At 38.3% G+C, this 13,993-nt stretch overlaps 1 long non-coding RNA gene across 1 annotated transcript in view; it reads right to left on the reverse strand.

The window, feature by feature from the left end:
- Positions 1 to 314: 314 nt before the first annotated feature.
- Positions 315 to 13,993, reverse strand: part of LOC138866339 (uncharacterized) — a 101,715-nt gene continuing 88,036 nt past the window's right edge. Inside the window, exons 2-3 of the long non-coding RNA XR_011399558.1 lie at positions 12,512 to 12,688; positions 315 to 555 (exon numbers count right to left, since the gene is read on the reverse strand). This is a non-coding gene — a long non-coding RNA (uncharacterized lncRNA). The remainder of the gene's footprint in view (positions 556 to 12,511; positions 12,689 to 13,993) is intronic.

Below are 13,993 nucleotides of genomic sequence, written 5' to 3' on the forward strand. Positions count from 1 at the left end.
CACACACACACACACACACACACACACACACACACACACACACACACACACACACACACATCCAAGCACACACACACACACACACACACACACACACACACACACACACACATATATAGCCACAGTCACACACACACAAGCACAAGCACACACACAGCCACACACACACACACTCACTCACACACACAAACATATATAGTGTGCGCATAAGCATACATGTACACATACATATACACGACTATATGCCTTATACGAATGAAAATTATTCATCTCTGTACGTATAAAAAAATTACTTATTCCACCACGTACATCATGTTCCAGGTCAGTGAAAAAACATACATACCATTACCATAGATATTAAAAATAATGATATTCACGACTGCATATTCATATCTTTACACTCTATGGTAATGCGCTAAACCCACGGCGCTGTTTGATGTCAGGCGAAAAAGTAATGATAATGATAATCCAGTATTGATAATTAGCAGCGAATCTGTGTGGCGAATTGCAGATGCAGACAGGAAGTCCTTTGAAGGCACCGGCCGTATGCAAAACCTGCAGCGAAACGGAGATGGTAATCGTAATGATGATGATAAGGATGATGAAAATAATAATGGCAGTGATATTATCGTAACAATAATAATATGAAAACAACAATGACAACAAAGTCACAAAAACAACGAGAGCACAGTAATGATGATAATAATGGTAGTGATAACAGTAATAGCATAGTAATAATAATAATGATGGTAATACTAATAATGGTGGAGGTAACAGTCATAGCACAAGGATAATGATGATAATAATGAAAATACCAATAACAACAATAATAACAACAATAGTGCTACTAATACTAATAACAATAATAACAATGAAAACGGTTATAATAATGAATATATCAACAATAACAATAACAACAATACTGATACTGATACTAATAACAATAATAATGAAAACGCTTATATTAACAGAAACAACAACAACAATAATAATAAAATAATACACTGCTTCGATATTGAATTCTCGATAAGGTTCCTTGCGATAAAACGCTACACAAGATTCCCACTAAAACCGGGTTACATTCCGTATGTTTAGCATCCGAGCGACTCTTAATGTAAATGCGAGAATTTTAGCTTCGGTTCCCGTGTCCCATAGAGTTCTTATTTTACGGTCGTTGTGTGGAATTTTGATCTTTATGTCCGTATTAGGCATATGCGGATTCCATAGTGCAGGGTTTTGTTTATATTGTTTGACTTTTTTTGTTTCGGAAAAACAGATTGGGAGGAAATGAGGGGAGGGTATGGAGGGGGAGAGGGAGGGAAGGAAGGTGTAGAGGGAGGGGGGCATGGAGGAAGGGAGGGAAGGGGACAGGGAGGAAGGAGAGAGACAGGGGGGGAGGAGAGGGACAGAGGGAAGGAGAGAGGGAAAGGAAGAGGGGGAAGAGGGAGATGGAGAGGGGAAGATAGATAGATAGATAGATAGATAGATAGAGAGAGAGAGAGAGAGAGAGAGAGAGAGAGAGAGAGAGAGAGAGAGAGAGAGAGAGAGAGTGAGAGAGGGAGGGAGGGAGAGAGAGAGAGAGGAAGAGAGAGAGAGAGAGAGAGAGAGAGAGAGAGAGAGAGAGAGAGAGAGAGAGAGAGAGAGAGAGAGAAAGAGAGAGAGAGAGAGAGAGAGAGAGAGAGGAAGTGAAAGAGAGGAAGTGAAAGAGGAAGAAGGAGAAGAGAAAGAGAGGAAGAGAAGAGAGAAGAAGAGAGGAAGAGAGGAAGAGAGGAAGAGAGAGCGAGAGAGACAGAGAGAGAGAGACAGAGAGAGAGAGAGAGAGAGAGAGAGAGAGAGAGAGAGACATACAGACAGACAGACAGTAGAGAAAGGTAAATATAGAAAGAGAATGATATAGATAGATAAACTAAAATAGATAGACATTATCTCGTTATGTAAATACAAAATACGTTTCAAGACTCCAAAACACAAGAATAAGGAAACCTGCACCAAAAATCGCCCATCTTATTTTATACAAAAAGAAATTATTCAAGAAACCACCAAACCACATACATAAAATAATATTTCTATATACACTCCCCATTCAACCAAAAAAAGAAAGGAACCAAAAAATGAAAGCATAAATATAGATATAAAAGCATATAAATACAAATATAAGTGAATATGAATATAGATATAAAAGTATATGATTATAAATATAAAAGAATATAAATATAGATATAAAAAATATAAAAAGTATCAATATAAATGTAAAAGAATATAAAAAGTATCAATACAATTATAAAAGAATATAAAAAGATGTCAATATAAATATAGAGAATATAAAAAGTATCAATGTAAATATAAAAGAATATAGAAATATCAATATATTCTTTACATGCTTTTATATGAAAGAATATGAAAAGTATCAAATATAGATATAAAAGAATATAAAAGAATATAAATCCTCCATTTGAAAGAAAAAGCTTAATTAAACAAATAAGACAATAAAATCACACATAAACCAAACAAAACCGTTATTTATTTCACACCAATGTACACAGCCAATTAAACCGCCCAACCACCTTTTCGCTCGTGAAAGGAATCCTTAACCAATTACAGAAGAAAAGAACACATTGTTTCAGTTCCAGGTGGTGATAGGGGTAATGGGGGGGGGGGAGAGGGAGTGGAAAGGTGTGTGTGTGTGTGAAGGGGAAGGGATGGAGGTGTGTGTGTGTGTGTGTGTGTGTGTGTGCAGGGGAAGGGTTGGAGGTGTAGGGAGAAGGGGGGGAGTGGAAAGGTGTGTGTGAAGAGGAAGGGGTGGAGGTGTTGGGAGGAGGGGGAGGGGGGGGTTGGAAAGGTGTGTGTGTGAAGGGGAAGGGGTGGAGGTGTAGGGAGGAGGAGGAGGGGGAGGGAGTGGAAAGGTGTGTGTGTGTGTGTAAAGGGAAGGGGTGGAGGTGTTGGGAGGAGGAGGGGGTGGAAAGGTGTGTGTGTGTGTGTGTGTGTAAGGGGAAGGGGTGGAGGTGTTGGGAGGAAGTGGAAAGGTGTGTGTGTGTGTGTGAAGGGGAAGGGGTGGAGGTGTAGGGAAGAGGAGGAGGGAGGGGTCGGAAAGGTGTGTTTGTGAGTGTGTGTAAAGGGGAAGGGGTGGAGGTGTAGAGAGGAGGGGGAGGGGGTAGAAAGGTGTGTGTATGTGTGAAGGGGAAGGGGGAAGGGGTGGAGGTGTGTGTGTGGAGGGTAAGGAGGTGGAGGTGTGGGGAGTAGGAGGAGGGGGGGGGGGGAGAGGTTGCGACACAGGTCAAAGGTCACGCAGCCCAGAAGGGGTTGGTGGAGACGACCCCGCCTTCAGTGATGATACTGTGTTATTATCTTAGCACTGGTTTGCGCTGTTCTTTCCTTCTTCCTCTTCTTATTCCCTTGTTTTCTTTGTTTTTTTTTTTCTTTCTGTATTTCTTTGTGGTGATAGGAGTATTATCTCTTCTCTGTTCTCAATTTTTTCTTCTTCCTTTTCTGTTTTTTTTTTCGTTTTAATGTTTTTCTTTCTTTTTGTCTCCTTTTCTTCTCTTTTTTTTGTCTCTTCTCATTTTTCTTCATCACATTGTGCCAATTTATCTATCTCATCTCCTTTTCCCTCCTTCTTCCTCTTCTCCTTTGCCTTTATTCTTCCTTTACTTCATACGTAGCAATCATCATTTTTCTCGTATTTCCTTATCACTGTTCACTTAAATTCTATTTCCCACTCTTCTCCTCCTACTTCTCCCTGCGTCCCTGTATTTTCTTCTTTCTTTTTTAATCTATTTATCCTTTTTTATCATCATTATCGTTTTTTCTTCTGTTCCCATGTGGATAAGTGTGGATAAGTGTGGCTTCTGTGCTCTAATGATGATGCTTAAGCTGTCTGTATTTTCTTAACATTTTCCTTGTTCTTATTTTTTCTCCTTTTCTCTCCTTCTTCCTCCTTTTACTCTTTTTGTCCTTTTCTGTATCAAATTTAACTCGGATGATTTTGAATAAGATATTCAGTTTTTCATATGATATTAAACAGAAAAAAGGCACATCACGTTTTTTTTTATGTCACGTGACTTCCTGTTTTCCTGTTCAGGATGTATAACAAAAATAGATAAACATTTTTCATTAAATAATTCACTTTGTTTAACATATATGTGTCGTTTCAATTCAAAGAGAATTGAGAGAGAGAGAGAGAGAGAGAGAGAGAGAGAGAGAGAGAGAGAGAGAGAGAGAGAGAGAGAGAGAGAGAGAGAGAGAGAGAGAGAGAGAGAGAGAGAGAGAGACAGAAAGAGAAAGAGAGAGAGAGAGTTTTTTCGAGTGACTGAGGACATAATGGTGAAGGATAAAAAAAAAATACGATTCTTAAGTTAAGTCGTTTATAATTGTTTGTTGTTTAGATATGTGTAAAATGTACGTATCTATAATTTATGCATTATATAATTGGCTTTCACATATTAATCGTTTCCTTTGTATGCGGATCAATAAACTTGGTATTTCCGCCCTTAGTATGTGTGAAACAAATGGTATTTGGTGTGATGGTAATTATTAAAATATTTGAGAGAGGAAGAGAGAGAGGGAGGGAGGGAAGGATAGGGAGGGGGAAAGGGAGAGGGAGAAAGAGGAAAAGGATAAAGAGAGGGAGAAATAGATAGATAGATAGATAGAGAGATAGATAGATAGCTAGGCTGAGAGAGAGAGAGAGAGAGAGAGAGAGAGAGAGAGAGAGAGAGAGAGAGAGAGAGAGAGAGAGAGAGAGAGAGAGAGAGAGGGAGAGAGAGAAAAACAAAAAGAAATAGAGACAAAAAAACGAGAAACAAAGCGATTAAAATAGAGAGAAAAAAAAGGAATGAAAGACAGAACGATAAAAAAGGAAGAGAGAGCCAAACCCACCGACCCAACAGCCAAGACCGAAACAGAACCAGAAGAACATCGACAAGCCCAAGACAGACCCCCTCCCTCACGCCTGCCGAATCTCACCTCCCTCTTAGGCACACGCCCACCCTCGCCCGGCGCCCATCCCAGCCTCGCCCGGGACGTTGCAACACGCGGGCGGCGTCTAGAAGGATGGGTGACGCCGGGCAGACTGATGGCAGAGGGGCATCTCGGTCTCGGGCATTTCCTCCCGTGCCCATGTTAGGTGTCTGTCTGTCTCTGTTTCTCTCCCTCCTTCCTTCTCTCTCTCTCTCCCTCCTTCCTTCTCTCTCTCTCCCTCTCTCCTTCTCTCTCTTTCTCTATCGCTTTCGTTTTCTCTCTCTCTCCCTCCTTCCTTCTCTCTCTCTCTCTCTTTCTCTATCGCTTTCGTTCTCTCTCTCTCTCTCCCTCCTTCCTTCTCTCTCTCTCTCTCTCCCTCCTTCCTTCTCTCTCTCTCTCCCTCCTTCCTTCTCTCTCTCTCTCCCTCCTTCCTTCTCTCTCTCTCTCTCCCTCCCTCCCTCCTTCTCTCTCTTTTCTCTATCCTTTCGTTCTCTCTCTCTCTCTCCCCCCTTCCTTCTCTCTCTCTCTCCCTCCTTCCTTCTCTCTCTCTCTTTTTCTATCGCTTTCGTTCTCTCTCTCTCTCTCTCTCGCTCCCTCCCTCCTTCTTTTTTTTTTCTCTCTCTCTCTTTCTCTATCGCTTTCGTTCTCTCTCTCTCTCTCACTCCCTCCCTCCCTCATTCCTTCTCTCTCTCTCTCTCTCTGAAAAGCTTCGGGCAAAAGGGTTTCGACACCTATTTCTGTCAGGGTGTTATTAGGGGGTTTCTGAGCTGCTGTGTGTCGGGGGATGGGTTGTGGTGGGGGTGGGGGTGGAGTGGGGTATGGGTGGAGGTTGGGGGTTGGGGTTGGGTGTGTATTATTTGTAGGAGTGCGTGTGTGCGTGTGTGTGCGTGTGTGTGTGTGTGTGTGTGTGTGTGTGTGTGTGTGTGTGTGTGTGTGTGTGTGTGTGTGTGTGTGTGTGTGTGTGTGTGTGTGTGTGTGTGTGTGTGTGTTTGTGATAGTTGGCGATAGAATGTTTTTTGTTTTTGTTTGCGCGAATCTATACAATCATTATATTTATTTGCACATGTATGGGCTTGCATGACTGACTGATTGCTATCCTTATCCATTTGCATACAGATTACGGGTTCATGCATATATGCCCATGCACGCAACTCGTTCTGCAAATATGCCGACTTCACACACTAATAACAAACGAGTGCGAAGTGGATAAACACATTTCCGAATACGTAATAGACATACCGAAGAAGGCTTTGCAGAAACAGCGAAGCGGCAGGAGGAAAGGAGAGGAAGATTTCAACACCAAAAGCCGATGTAATCCAGGCGGCGACTGTCTTAGAAGGGTGGGGGGGGAAGGGAGGAGTGAGGAGGAAGGGAGGGGTGAGGGGGAGGGGGAGAGGGAGGAGCAAGGGAGGGGTGAGGAGGTAAGAGGGAGGAAGGAGGGAGGAGAGGTAAGGGAGGGAGGAGGAAGGGAGTGGGGTGAGGGAGTAAGGGGTAGAGGGAGGAGGAAGGGAGGGGGTGAGGGAGATGGGGAGAGGGAGGTGGGTGGGAGGAGGGTGAGGGAGAGGTGAGGAGGAAGGGAGGGGAGTGAGGGAGGAGGGAGGGGTGAGGGGAGAGGGAGGAGGTAGGGAGGGGTGAGGGGAGAAGGAAGGGGTGAGGGGAGAAGGAGGATGAAGGGAGGGAGGAGAGGTGAGAGTGAGGAGGAGAGGGAGAGAGAGAAGTAGAAAAGGTAGAGGAGAGAGGGAGAAGTAGAGAAAAGAGAGAGAGAGAGAGAGGCAGTGACAAAGACAACAACAGATAAAAACAAAGTATAGAGCACACAAGAAAAAAAAAAGAGTTCAGCAGGTTTCACTGAAACATTAACAACGAACCGCTAAAAGCTCGTTGCGAAGCCCAGAAACCCCAACCTTCATTCGCCGCCACCTCGACTCGGGATAGAAAGAGATACAAGGCGAAGGAGGGGAGAGTGAGGAGGAGGAGGAGGAGGAGGAAGGGGAGGAGGAGGGAATATGCCTTCCTCTCCCTCCCTTCCCCCTCCTTAAATGGAAGGGGAAAGGGTACCGACAGGACGACAACAACTACTGTGCCATTGTATCACTAGCAGAGGCGAACCGCGCGAACCGCAGTGAGTGTTCTTCTTTCTTTCTTTTTCTTCAACCTCTTCTACTACTTCTATATCTTATTTCCTCTCTTTTTTCTTTATTTTCTTTTTCTTCGTCCTCCATCTCCCTCTTTATCTATATTCTTGCCAATCTCTCGCAAAAGGGTTCGAGGCGAGAAACTCTAATCCGAAACTGTTTCGGGTTTCACTTTCGCGGTTTGTAAGGATTCGTCTTATTCGCACTGCCGTTGGGGAAGTGAATTGACTAGTACTAATGAACACTAATGGTGCAGATTGTGCGTGACTCATTTTATCTTTTCCTCTTTTCCCCTTCTATTTTCTTCGTAATTTTCTTATTCTTGTTCTCCATCTTCATCTATTTTCTTCTCTTGTAAAATAATTCGAGGAGAGAAATTCAAATCCGAAACTGCTTCGGAATTCACTTTCGCGGTTTGTAAGGATTCGTCTTATTCGCACTGCCGTTGGGGAAGTGAATTGGTTAATAGTCATTAACACTAATGATGCAGATTGTGCGCGACTCCTTTTATCTTTTCCTCTTTTCTTCTTTTCATTCCCCTTCTCTTTTTTTCATTATTTTCTTGTTCTTGTTCTCCATCTTCATCTATTTTCTTCTCTTGCAAAAGGATTCGAGGCGAGAAATTCAAATCCGAAACTGCTTCGGGATTCACCTTCGTGGTTTGTAAGGATTCATCCTATTCGCACAACCCTTGGGGAAGAGAATTGGTTAATAGTCATTAACACTAATGATGCAGATTGTGCGCGACTCCTTTTATCTTTTCCTCTTTTCTTCTTTTCATTCCCCTTCTCTTTTTTTCATTATTTTCTTGTTCTTGTTCTCCATCTTCATCTATTTTCTTCTCTTGCAAAAGGATTCGAGGCGAGAAATTCAAATCCGAAACTGCTTCGGGATTCACCTTCGTGGTTTGTAAGGATTCATCCTATTCGCACAACCCTTGGGGAAGAGAATTGGTTAATAGTCATTAACACTAATGATGCAGATTGTGCGCGACTCCTTTTATCTTTTCCTCTTTTCTTCTTTCTATTCCCCTTCTCTTTTTTTCATTATTTTCTTGTTCTTGTTCTCCATTTTCATCTATTATCTTGTCTCTTGCAAAAGAATTCGAGGCGAGAAATTCAAATCCGAAACTGCTTCGGGATTCACCTTCGTGGTTTGTAAGGATTCATCTTATTCGCACAAACCTTGGAGAAGTCAATTGAGTAGCACTCATTAACAGCACAACACTAATGATGCAGATTATGCGTGACTCATTTTATATTTTCCTCTGTCTGTGTTAATGATTTCCTTTTTCCTCTCGTATTGCATATTTTATAATTGCAAATATTTTATGATTTAATTAGTTGGTGTGAATCATGCATTATCCTAGTTTTGTCTGTATTATGTATTGTGCTGCCAGGTTATTATTTTTATTGTGCATCATTCCACCTTCTCTTTCTCTTTCCCTCTGTCTGCTTGTCTCTCTTTTTGTGTGTTAGTGTTAGTTTGTGTGTTAATGCTAGTGTGTGCATGTGTGTGTGTATGTATATGTGTGTATGTGTGTGTGTTTGTGTGTGTGTGTGTTTGTGTGTGTGTGTGTGTGTTTGTTTGTGTGTGTGTGTGTGTGTGTGTTAGTGCTGTGTGTGTGTGCGTGCGTGTGTGTATTTGTGCATGTGTATGCGTATGTGCATACATATATGTATGTGCGTGTTCGTAAGTGTACATGTATGCATATATATAGACATTTATGCTAACACACATTACAAAAGAACAAAAGAACACAGTCTCTTGCGCAACTTCCAAGAATGTTCGAGAAAGCTTCGTAAAAATGACACCCTTTCGCTCACATTCAAGGCACGCGCGTTTTCTGTCATATAAATACAGAAGTTGCATGGATATTTTTTTTTGTTTTTTACTTTAAACTTCTGGATATATATATATATATATATATATATATATATATATATATATATATATATATATGTATATATACATATATATATATATATATGTATATATACATATATATATATATATATATATATATATAATTATTATTTTTTATTTATTTATTCATTTATTTATTTGTTTTTATCTATGTTTTTATTTTTTATTTTTTGTTTATTTATTTATTATTTTTTTTACTTTAAACTGCTTCTTCTTAATCCCTATCTATCAGTCAATCAAAATAGTTATGTATCTATATACCTAGCTACCTGTCTACCTACCAATCTATTTATCTATATATCTACCTATCTATCTTTCAATCTATCTATCCACCGATCTACCTATCAATCAATCTGTCTATCTATCTATCAACATTTGTACCTCCATCTATCAGACAATCAAAAAATCTATCTGTCTATTAGTATGTCTATATATCTCTCTATCAATATGTCTAGTTATCAATACATCTATCAACCTATATATTAATCTGTTTATCTATCTATCAGTCTATCTATCTACGTATCTATTTATCTACGTATCTGTCTATCAATCTAACTATCTATCTATATCAACGTATCTATCTATATGTCTATATCAACGTATCTATCTATCAGTCTATCTATCTTCGCATCTATCTATCAGTCTATTTATCCATCCCAGTATCTATCTATCAATCTATCAACCTATCTATTAATCTGTCTATCTACGTATCTATCACTCTATCAATCTATATATCTACCTACGTATCTATCTATCAGTCTATCTGTCTATCTACCAATCTATCAATCTATCTACAAAATATCTACAAATAAAAGATACGACAGAAATAGCGGATTTCCACAAACCAAAAATCAATACCACCCCATCTTAATTTTATCTCGATTAAAGCATCTTCTAACCTAGATATCACCACTCGAAAAAAAAAAAGAAAAAAAGAAAGAAAAAGAAAACACACTAAAACAGGATTTGAGGCGTTATTGAACAAATGATGAACATTTCTTATTGTTCAGCGCCACCTCACTCGTCACGACCCCATGTTCTCTTCTCACGGACATGTTCTCAATAAGCTGGTTTAGCGTGATTGCTTGTTCTTCTTCTGCCTCTAGTTTGCCTTCGTCTCGTGTTAATGGTTTTGCTATTTTCACTTGTTCTGTGTTTTCTATTCCTTTCGTTTGCTTTTAGGTGTTCATTCATATAAAAAAAAATGGGTTCTTCATTTTTAAATCTTGGTTGTTATTCCTCCTCCAGCTTAATCATCAGTTTTTCTTTAATCTTATTATCTTATTATCATTATTAATATCATCATCATTACTATTGTTGCTGTTATTATCATCATCATTATTACTCCTCTCTTGTGTGTTATTCTTCACACTCATTCTCACTTTCCTTCTCCATATTTGCCATTCTATTATCACATTTTTTTTCCACTCCGAGACCTCAATTCTTCACAATCTCTCCCTCTTTCTCCCTCTTCCCTTTCTCATTGCCATCTCCTCTTTACTCCCGTTATTTCACTCACGAAATCCTTGAAGAGAAAAACCAGAAATGTGACTTGACGGTAAATTGAACAACACATCCCAAAATATAATATATATAAGAACAATAGAGACGGGAATGTCGGTTGCGAAATGAGGTCTAAGATTCACATGTAAGTAAATGATCTGAGTAAAAGTAAGTAAAATAAAATAAAAAACGTATTATGAATTCTGGAAGACGTGGATAATGATGGATATCAATCCATGTGCGGTCTATTTCGCTTTTTTTCATTAATTTGTTATCTTGTTTATATAAGAACGAAAGACAATGGGATGGAAAGACCTGTTGTCCTATTTATGTAAGTACGAAAGGTAATTGAAGGGAAATACGTGTTATCCTATTTAAGGAAGAAAGGAAAGCAATTGAGTGGATATACATCTATAAACGGTTCTTATAACAGCATTTATGTTTTATTATTTTTTTTTACAACCTAGTTATTCAGGCATTTTGATGTCTGTGTATTTCAGTTATTCTCCATTCGCTGGAAGACTAAATTAACGTTTTCTAGGAGATAAAGCATTCACACTGAAGAAAGGGGTAGTTATAAAAATACATAGATAAAACCTCTCAGATTTATCATGTAAAAAGTAGTTTAAAAAATTGTACATAAATAAAACCTCTCCCATTTTTCTACATAATGTAAAAAGTTATAAAAATAATACATAAATAAAACCACATTTTTAACCTAACGCCAAAAGCACCATCGATTAAACGCCATCTTGGATCTAAATCGTTTAACCTCTTTCCCTGCCTTTAAGTTTCCCACGATCGCCGCAGCCTGTCGAGATGGAAGGTCAACAATCCTCGGTCCTAACTCGTTTGACCTGATATGACCTCGGGCGACCTGATGACCTAAGCGAGTCAAAACAAAAGTGCTAAGAGCGTAACGGTTATTAAGTGGTTTTAAAGAGCGGGCAAAGTGGTTTGTGGTCAAAGGACGCGGTTGTTTGATGGCAAAATTGGGTCGTTATAGGTCAATCAGGATATTTTTCCTTTTTATTTTTTTAATATAAATACCAATGATGTTTATATTTGTATGTTTACCTTCATAAGAGAGATTTTGCATATGCTAAAAAATCATTATATTGCGGCTTTGAAATCTATCACACAAGGGGGAATAAAATTGTTCATAACATTATTATTTCCATAATATATCGCTAATTAATTTATTGTTTTGATTCACTGATTTTATCATTTTGTTAATCTATCACTACATCACTTTTCATACCTATCTATATATATCTTTTATCAAAACCTACTATGATTTTCTGCGCTTTATCACTGGCTATATCTAGAAATATACTAGAAATATTCAGTTTTTGAAAGAGAAAAAAAAAGAAAAAAGATATTCAGTTTTTGAAAGAAAAAAATGAATATCATATCCTGTAACTTGGAAAGATGAGGAGCAATTCAGCGAAGAAAACGGTTATGCTTTATTTTGAATGGTTTTGGCGGGAAATAACGGAAAGTAAATATGGATGTGAAGCAGCAATGGTGAGAGGATTTGCCGGCTACGGATTGTAAGAGAGGGAGAGAGAAAGAGAGAAAGATGAGAAGGGAAGAAGGAAGAAGGGGGAGATGGAGACCGAAATGCAAATGAAAAAGAAAGAAAGGGAATAGAGAGAAAAAAGGGAGTGGGCGAAGGAGATTGAGAGGGCGGATGAAAGGGTGCGAGAGAGAGAGAGAGAGAGAGAGAGAGAGAGAGAGAGAGAGAGAGAGAGAGAGAGAGAGAGAGAGAGAGATAAGAGAGAAACAATGTGAATGTGAATGAGAAAGAGAAAGAGAAATGAAAAGCGAAAAAGAAAGAAAAAGGGAAAAAAAGAAAGAGATTAGAGCGTAGGAGAGAAAGAAAGATCAACAGAAACAAAAAGAGACAGACAACGAGAGAAGGGCTGACGTCAAAATACTCGAAAGTCCCGCATCCCACGAGCACGCTGAGCTGAACAGAGCGAACTAACCTGAATGTAAAGGAGTCACGCCCGGTTGCAGAAAGTTGCGAATCATTCTCTTTCTTTTCCTCGGAATTTCGCGAAAAAGAGAGTGAACTGTGCAACATCCCTCGTCATGAACACTTGATCATCTCAGTGAATGCTATTTTGAAGCCATTAAGCACCGATTTATACGTCCGCAAACATCTCAAATTGAATCAGTCTTTGAGAGAAACGCACAAAAAAAAAGTCTGCAAAGAAAAAAAATGAACATACAAAGTTTTCTACCAAAATCTCAAATATCTCGAAATAACTTATGCATTCACAATAAAAAAGAATTGTTCTACATGCAGTGATGTTCAATGCATCGACAATTCAAGAGGTCATTGGACGTTATTGATAAAGTTTATTTAGCCAACACACACACATATATACATTTATATATATATATATATATATATATATATATATATATATATATATATATATATATATATATATATATACGGTTTGACATACACAAATAAAACATAATAACTGAGTTTCATAGCTGAGTTTCCTTAGAAATGAATGTGGATTTACAGTCTTTATAGTCCACTTCATTCCAATCACGGGTGCATTAAAGATGTCTATGATAAACTAACTAGTAAATTGGGTTATATTATACTAAATGAGGATAATCATAAAAATACTTGAAAATTAAAATATATTACACAAGATTATATCCATATACATACACATGTATACACATGCATTTATACCTACATAGATAAACATACAGCCAGAGATCATGCACCAAGTACGTGAATAAAGTGATGAAAAGAGAAAAAAATGAAAAGAATGTACGTTATTTGAAGCTGCGAGACACCCCCACCCCCCTCCATTCATATCCTAAATGATAGACAAATATATATCAAATCGCTTAATTGATAGACGGATAAATTTGATTATTCTGTTGCTCTGATTTCGATATGAAGCCTTAGATCGATAAATCTTAAAACCTTAAAGAAATTATATGCCATAATTAAAGAACACTTTTGTCACTAGATGATCTCATTATCTTTTTCAATTCATTCATAAGCCACGTTAATGAAATCATAAAAAGATAAGCTAGAATATCATAAACAGTTTTGCTAAACATCCCTCATAGATCACCTGTCACCCCCCCCCAATAAAAAAAAAAATAATTATTCAAAAAAAATAAAGCACCAAAAATCTCCCCCCTGAAAAAAAACATAATGATAGAAAAATAAATTCACAATGGAAATAGATAAATAAATAAAAATGAAAAAAACATACGGACAGAGATCATGCACCAAGTACGTGAATAAAGTGATGAAGAGAGAAAAAAATAAAAGAATGTACGTTATTTGAAGCTGCGAGACCCCCCCACCCCCCTCCACTCATATCCTAAAATTAGATGTAGATTAAGAATGATTTTGATAGACAAATATATATATATATATATATATATATATATATATATATATATATACATGTATATATATATAT

This window comes from Penaeus vannamei, chromosome 3, assembly GCF_042767895.1.
Source record: "Penaeus vannamei isolate JL-2024 chromosome 3, ASM4276789v1, whole genome shotgun sequence".
Lineage (NCBI taxonomy): Eukaryota > Metazoa > Arthropoda > Malacostraca > Decapoda > Penaeidae > Penaeus > Penaeus vannamei.